General features: G+C 56.0%; 1 protein-coding gene across 1 annotated transcript in view; it reads left to right on the top strand.

Annotated features, from left to right (window-relative positions):
* Positions 1–6: 6 nt before the first annotated feature.
* The window catches only part of FBLN1 (fibulin 1), a 96,629-nt gene continuing 90,011 nt past the window's right edge, over positions 7–6,624 (top strand). The window contains exon 1 of the mRNA XM_011934762.1: positions 7–252. The gene's annotated coding sequence lies outside the window, so the exon portion shown is untranslated. The remainder of the gene's footprint in view (positions 253–6,624) is intronic.

Genomic DNA, 6,624 nt, shown 5'->3' with positions numbered 1-6,624 from the left:
GGTCCTCATCTCCTCCCCGGCCTGGGGACTTGTTTCAAAACTGGATTCCCCCACCTCTCAAACACACGCTCCTACCCCAATCCTGGCAAATCCAGCCGGCTCCAGGGGCCCCACCCTGGGCTCTGGGGATTCAGGGGCGCTGGCTGGGCTGGGGGCCGCTGGCTGGGGGTTACCGAGCCCAGGGCGCCTTGCACTTGGCGCTGGAAGCGCCCTCGGGTATCTTTCCTCACCGCTTCCCGCCTCCACCCCCAGGTGGGGGCTGTTGTACCCAGCTTGCGGATGTGAAAATTGAGCCTGTTGGGTGGGAAGCAGTCATTTCCCCAGGAGACACTGGGGGCTGGAGAGGAAGACAGGAGAAAGCTGGGGAGCAGCCTGGAGGTTTTGGGGGCCATAGCTGGGAGGATCGAGGGGATGTGGACCTGGCCACCTCCTCGCTGCCTCCCTTCTGGGACAGAGGACCCAAGGCAGTGGTTCTGCCGGGCTCGGTGCTCAGCGGGGACTGAGGACAGGTCACTTCCACCAGTGGCAAGGGAGATGGAGTTTCCAATAGCAGATCTGATGGATGGCCCAGACCTTGGGCCCCAACCCTGGGACTGACAGTTCCCGGACAGTGCCCACCCAGCCTGCGCTTTTCTCCCTGATAACCCTCAAGGCCTGGTCCCTGGGGGGACCATCACGAGGTGCTGTGATCAGAGCAGCTGCTGGGTGGCAGAGCCGTGACCTGTGACCTCTCTGCTGACCCATGGCTTCTCAGAGCCACTAGCCAGTCCCGGCACTCCTGGCGTCTTTGTTTCTCCGGGGGCCCAGGTCCAGGGGAGTGCCCCAGACCACCCTTGGAATCCTGAGTCTTAATCCCTGGTTTAGTTGAGTTCCTTTTAACCTCTGGTGACCGCCTTTGTTAGTCAAAAGGTCACTTGTCCGACTAATGCTCACCGGGGTATTCCAGGAAGGGGGTTGAAAGGGGCTGGAGGGGGAGGGGAGGCGGGGAGCTGAGCTCTACAGAGCTTTCTGGACTGGCTCGCTGCAGCAGAGCCCCGTGGAGCTCTGATTGTTCAGGCGGTGGTGGGCACGGCCTGGGCACCTCCTGGGGTTGGAGATGGTGTGGGGAGGCGCAGAGCTCAGTGTTGGCACCAGGAGTCTTCTCAGCCCCTGGGGTCTCCCCGGAGGCTCCTTTGAAGAGATGGAGCTTGATGCAAGGGGAGCGAGGGAAGAGGGCATTCCAGCAAGCGGCGGGCGGCCGGGTGGCTGCCAGCTGGAGGGAAAAGCCAGAGGGGCCCTGGGTGGTGGGTGGGTGGGACATCCGAGACTCCTGTTAGAAAAGGAAGGAGGCTCAGAGACCCCTGATTGTATAGATGAGGAAGCTGAGGGCCTGAGAGAAGGCACGGTAAAACTCTCCCCGGCCCGGGAGTCTCTGCATTCCCTCTCACTGTTCTTTTCTGTCTACGGTTTGCGAACAATTTCTCCCTGTGCGTGTGTGACTGAATGAATACCCCAGGACTTGCAGGCCGGAGTGGCTTACTGCGCCGCTGATCCTTTTCCACAGAGACGTTTGTAAGTGGAAGGGTTTCAAAAAGCCTCCTAATTGCACAGGTCGATAAAAACAGCTGGATGTCCTGCGGGCCTTTTGTTTCTTTTGGGAAGAAGTCTCTTGAGTTTCAGCAGGTTTAATTTGGTACGGTTTGGGAAGGGGCTTTTGAAGACTGCCTGGCCCCTGTCTGCAGCTGTGAGGCCCCCGGAGCCCTGTATGTAAGGCCACAAGTGGCACCGCCCCTGCTCTCCGAGAGTTGTGGGGCCGCGGACGGTGAGCCTGTTAGCTGATCTGCAGAAACTCCTTTGGTGACGGCCACTCAAATGGAGAAGGGCGCTGATCTTTCTTGCCAAAGGGCCGAGAGGAGCCGCCTGTCTGTCCTGTGTCTGTCCATCCCGTTGGGCTTTACTGAGAGCTGGGTGGGAGGGAGAGGAGAGGAGGAGGTGTTAGGAAAAGACGATTGTGTTTTCTCCAAAGCTTTCTTGGCCTCTGGCTGCGGCTGGGCAGCATTTCCGACTGATTAAAAGAAAGTTGGGAGGGAGAACAAAGACCAGGGAGGACTTGGCTTGAAAACATGTGGTCTGTGCTGCCACTCCTGGAAATTTCCCAGTCAGGAGGTGGGGTCCAGGGCCCCCAATGCGTGAAGATGAGACTCTGTGCCCTGGGGGTCAGCTCTGGGGCCTCTCCTGCCACACCCACAGCTCTGGCTCACACCCTGCTCCTGGGCCCGGCTCCTGGCCCTGCTGAGGGACCCCAAGTCAGGGCTGCATTTGCCACCCCTGCAGGTGTGTGGGGCAGGAGGAGGGCCACGCGGCTGACTCATGATCAGGTGCTGGAGGGCTCCACAGGCCTCGTGAGACTAGAAATCAGTTTGCATCAGAAAATGCCACGATATGCTTTGGTGGTTTTCTCATTTGTAAAATGAAGAGAACAAAAACCTACTTCTTAGGTTACCTTGAGGATTAAGAGAGAGAACCTAGGATGGTGTCTACCATGGCAGCTATATTATTATTATTTTATTTTATTTTTGAGACGGAGTTTTGCTCTTGTCATCCAGGCTGGAGTACCATGGCATGATTTCGACTCACTGCAACCTCTGCCTCCCAGATTCAAGCAATTCTCCTGCCTCAGCCTCCCCAGCAACTGGGATTACAGGCGCCCGCCACCACGCCTAGCTAATTTTTGTATTTTTGGTAGAGATGGGGTTTCACCGTGTTGGCCAGGCTGGTCTCGAACTCCTGACCTCTGGTGATCCACCTGCCTCGGCCTCCCAAAGTGCTGGGATTACTGGCATGAGCCACCATGCTGGCCAGCAGCTCTATTATTAATGTTAGCTGTTATTCCTGTTGTCCCCTTCCCTAGGAAGTGTTGGCACCAGTTGCTTTCGCAGCCCTTGGGGGCTCCCTGGAAGCTCCTTGGAGGAGATGGTGCTAGATGTGAGGGGAGCACGGGAAGAGCACGATTCTGCCAACACCCCAGAATCATTCTCCCCCCCTCCCAAGATGCCTCTGAATGTTCTACTACTGCTGAATTTCCCAGCCAGGCGCTGAGAAGAGGGCCCCATGGGGCTGCAGGACTGGCAGCTGTCAGTGCCAAAACCGTGTCGGGAAAGGTGGTGTTCTTAGCCGTTCAGTCATTCATTCACAAAGGGACAGCTCAGTGCCAGACACTGCTCTGTCTTGTGGATGTGGCAGGAAAGGAGAGATACCTGGTTCCCCCACCCCGACCCATGCAACTCACATTCCCTAGGAGATCCAGAAAAATGAACTGAGCCCTACTGGCAGAGTCAGGGAAGACTTCCTGGAGAAGCGGCATGCAAACTGGGAACCTGAGGAGGAAAAGGCGGTGGCTAAGTCTGTGGGTGGGGCTGGGAGGATGGGGGAAAGGGTGTTCCTGGCAGGGGAAACGGCAGGGCCAAAGACCTGGAAGGAACAGAAAACAAAGACTTCCAGGGAAACCCCCTCCTTCTACCCTCTTCCAGCTCCTTCCAGTTTCACCAGTTCCTTCCAGCTCCTTCCAGTTCCACCCCCTCCTCACCACTGGGGGAGACTGTGCTGTCTAGCGACTTCTCCAGCAGCTTCCCCGACCTGGTGAGACTTTAAGGCTGGGCTCTGAGCACTGGGCGCCTGGGCAGGGCCGCTTTTCAGGTGAAGTTTACTAGAACAGTTCTAAGAAGGCATGTAGTTATTTTGCCAGCATTATTTTATACAACAAGATTTTCCTTTTGCAGAATAGCAAATCATAACAATTTGATGAATGAATCCTTTTGTAGGCCCCATATGGTTCCAGTTTCCTTGTAATGATCTCACATGTGGCCCCATAACTAAACAGGGTGGGAAGGGGGAACCATTGTGTCAACTTCCCTGGGATCGGAGACCGCCTCAGGCTGGAGGGGAGCTCAGGGCTGGCTAAGTCGTCTGCCGCAAGTCACCCAAGTCACCTAGCGAGGAGCGGGGCTGGGGCTGGGCCTAAAGCTGGGCTGTGCCCCACCTCCTTTAACCCCACAGTGGTCCTAACTAGAGGCTAGGGTGGGAGGGAGCGGGGCGCCCGTCGCCCTAGCTGCTTACAGGTTATTTGCGGGTTACTACACTGTGCGGAGCCAACATTAGAAGGGGCTTAGGAAGCTGTGTGTTGGTCCCAATTCTGAAAGTGCCTGGAGAGATCTCGATGACACCCACAAACTCTCTGACTCTGTTTCCTTCACTGTGAGATGTGAAGGTCCTCTGGGTAATTATTATAGGTGAAATGCTTTATATTTAGTAGTGAATGTCATCTTCTCACCTATGAAATAGGTGATCCAGTGTTGTTTTGAACCTGTTTTTATTTTTTTATTATTATTTTTGAGATGGGGTCTCACTCTGCTGGCCAGGCTGGAGGGCAGTGGTGTGATCTCGGCTCACTGCAACCTCCACCTCCTGGATTCAAACCATTCTCCTGCCTCAGCCTCCTGAGTAGCTGGGACTACAGGCATGCGCCACCACACCTGGCTAATTTTTGTATTTTTAGTAGAGATGGAGTTTCACCATGTTGGCCAGACTGGTCTCGAACTCCTGACCTCAAGTGATCCACCCGCCTCGGCCTCCCAAAGTGTTGGGATTACAGGCGGGAGCCACCGCGCCTGGCCCTATTTTTCCATTTGGATCCCGTCACCCACTGAGTGAAAAGGTCCTGTGAGTTTTGCTACCTAGGTATGAAGCCTGGCTTCTTGTTTCGGCCTGGAACTCCTCTGCGGACCCGCACGGTGCCATTCCTGAGAGTCACTGATGCATGTGGTGGGTTGAGGATGGAAACCCAACGCCTGTACACCCAGCGTGGTCTCCCCACAGCACAGGGACTTGCACCTTCATGCCCCACCCCTGCCCCAGTTCACCTGTGTTACTTAGCTATACCCTCACCCTAGCCCTGCAAAGGAGGTGCTGTCATTGTCCCCCTCATCAGTGGGGGGGGACATGGAGGCCCAGAGAGTCCAGGTAGCAAGCCCGTGGACGCACAGCTGCTAAGTGGCAGCACCAGGATTCGAGCTTGGGCAGCTTGGCCCTGATGCCATACCCCTCACCAGCACACTGGACAGCCTCATGTATCTTTTTTTTCTGAGATGGAATCTCGCACTGTCATGGGCGCGATCTCGGCTCACTGCAACCTCCGCCTCCCAGGTTCAAGCAATCCTCCTGCCTCAGCCTCCTGAGTAGCTGGGATTACAGGCGCCCGCCATCATGCCCGGCTAATTTTTTGTATTTTTAGTAGAGACGGGGTTTCAGTATGTTGGCCAGGGTGGTCCTGACCTCGTGATCTGCCCACCTCAGCCTCCCAAAGTGCTGGGATTACAGGCGTGAGCCACTGCGCCCGGCCAGCCTCACGCACCTGTAGAAGACTTGAATATTTAAGTCTAGTCCAGGGGGAAGCCTGTTTCCTCTGGAGTGTGATGGTGGGGTGTGTGTGAGCTTTCGAGTCAGAGCTGGATCTGAAGCCTGCCTTTGCAGAGGCTGCATGGCCTCGGGCAACTCGGTGATTCTCTCTTTGCCCCCTTTCATAGAATAGCTAGGATCACGTGAGCTCATTTGTGCATTCATTCATTCACAGACGTTTATTGAATGACTGCTCAGGGCAGGCATGGGGGCAGGATGCAGAAGGAGACTGTCTGGCTCAGCCTCGTGGCACTAAGTACATAGTTAATTATTTGTGCCAAGTGCTGGGAAGCTCAGGGTGCAAAGAGACCATGCAAGAAAGAAAACATATATGTCCCATGTACATGCGTGTGTATGTGCATATGTGTGTGCATTGGCGGTAGTTAGGGAGGACTTCCTGGAGGAAGGGACCTTTGAGCTGGTGTGGCATGAACAAGCCGGCCTGAGGAGAGCAAGTGTCCTGAGACCCTCCAGCCTGTGACGCTCCAGGTTCCAAATGCCAGGTGCATAGGATGCATGACAGGTGGCCAGAACGGCGAGAGGAACACCGGGAGAGATGCGTCCTGGAAGCCCAGGAGGCCCTTGGAGCAGGGTGGGATGTTGCAGAAGGATGAGGATGCTCCCCTGTGCACTAGGCTGATGTGGGAAGTTGCTGCCTGGGCCAGAGCTGCCTGGAGGGAGCTGTGGGGAGAATGCTTCTCACTTTCCCAGAGAGGTGCCTTCTGCTCCTCCTCTCTTGCTGCCTTCTCCCGGCTGGTTCACCACTCAAGACCCCTGTCATCTCTGTGACAGATGCTGGGAACAGGCTCAGCAATGGACGCAGGCAGATCTTGGGTTGGGTATGGGGCCAGGAGCCCTAAGAGCAGGCTCCAGTTTGTCCTCCTTCCTCCTTCAGAGGTCAGGTGGTCTTGAAGAGGGAACACAAGTCTGTCCTCATCCTGGACCTATAAGGGATGCAGGGACATAGGCCAATCTGGCTGGATCCCTGCTGGCTTCCCAGGCTTGGAGGGGCAGGGCGCAGGTGGGGGTTGGGCGTAGTCGCCCAGTCCTGTTTGGTTGGAACTTTCCATCAGAGTCTCTGTGGTTGACATCTCGTTGCATTTCAGGCTCTTCGGTGCCTTGGTTCTGGACACCACGGAGGCCACTCCAACTCTCTGCTGTAGCTTTAGACAACGCTATGGGGCAGATGGG

The sequence above is a fragment of the Colobus angolensis genome, unplaced genomic scaffold (genome assembly GCF_000951035.1).
Source record: "Colobus angolensis palliatus isolate OR3802 unplaced genomic scaffold, Cang.pa_1.0 Scaffold138, whole genome shotgun sequence".
In the NCBI taxonomy this organism is placed as follows: domain Eukaryota; kingdom Metazoa; phylum Chordata; class Mammalia; order Primates; family Cercopithecidae; genus Colobus; species Colobus angolensis.
The sequence above is the reverse complement of the archived record's forward strand: the minus strand, read 5'-3'. Positions and strand labels throughout refer to the sequence as shown.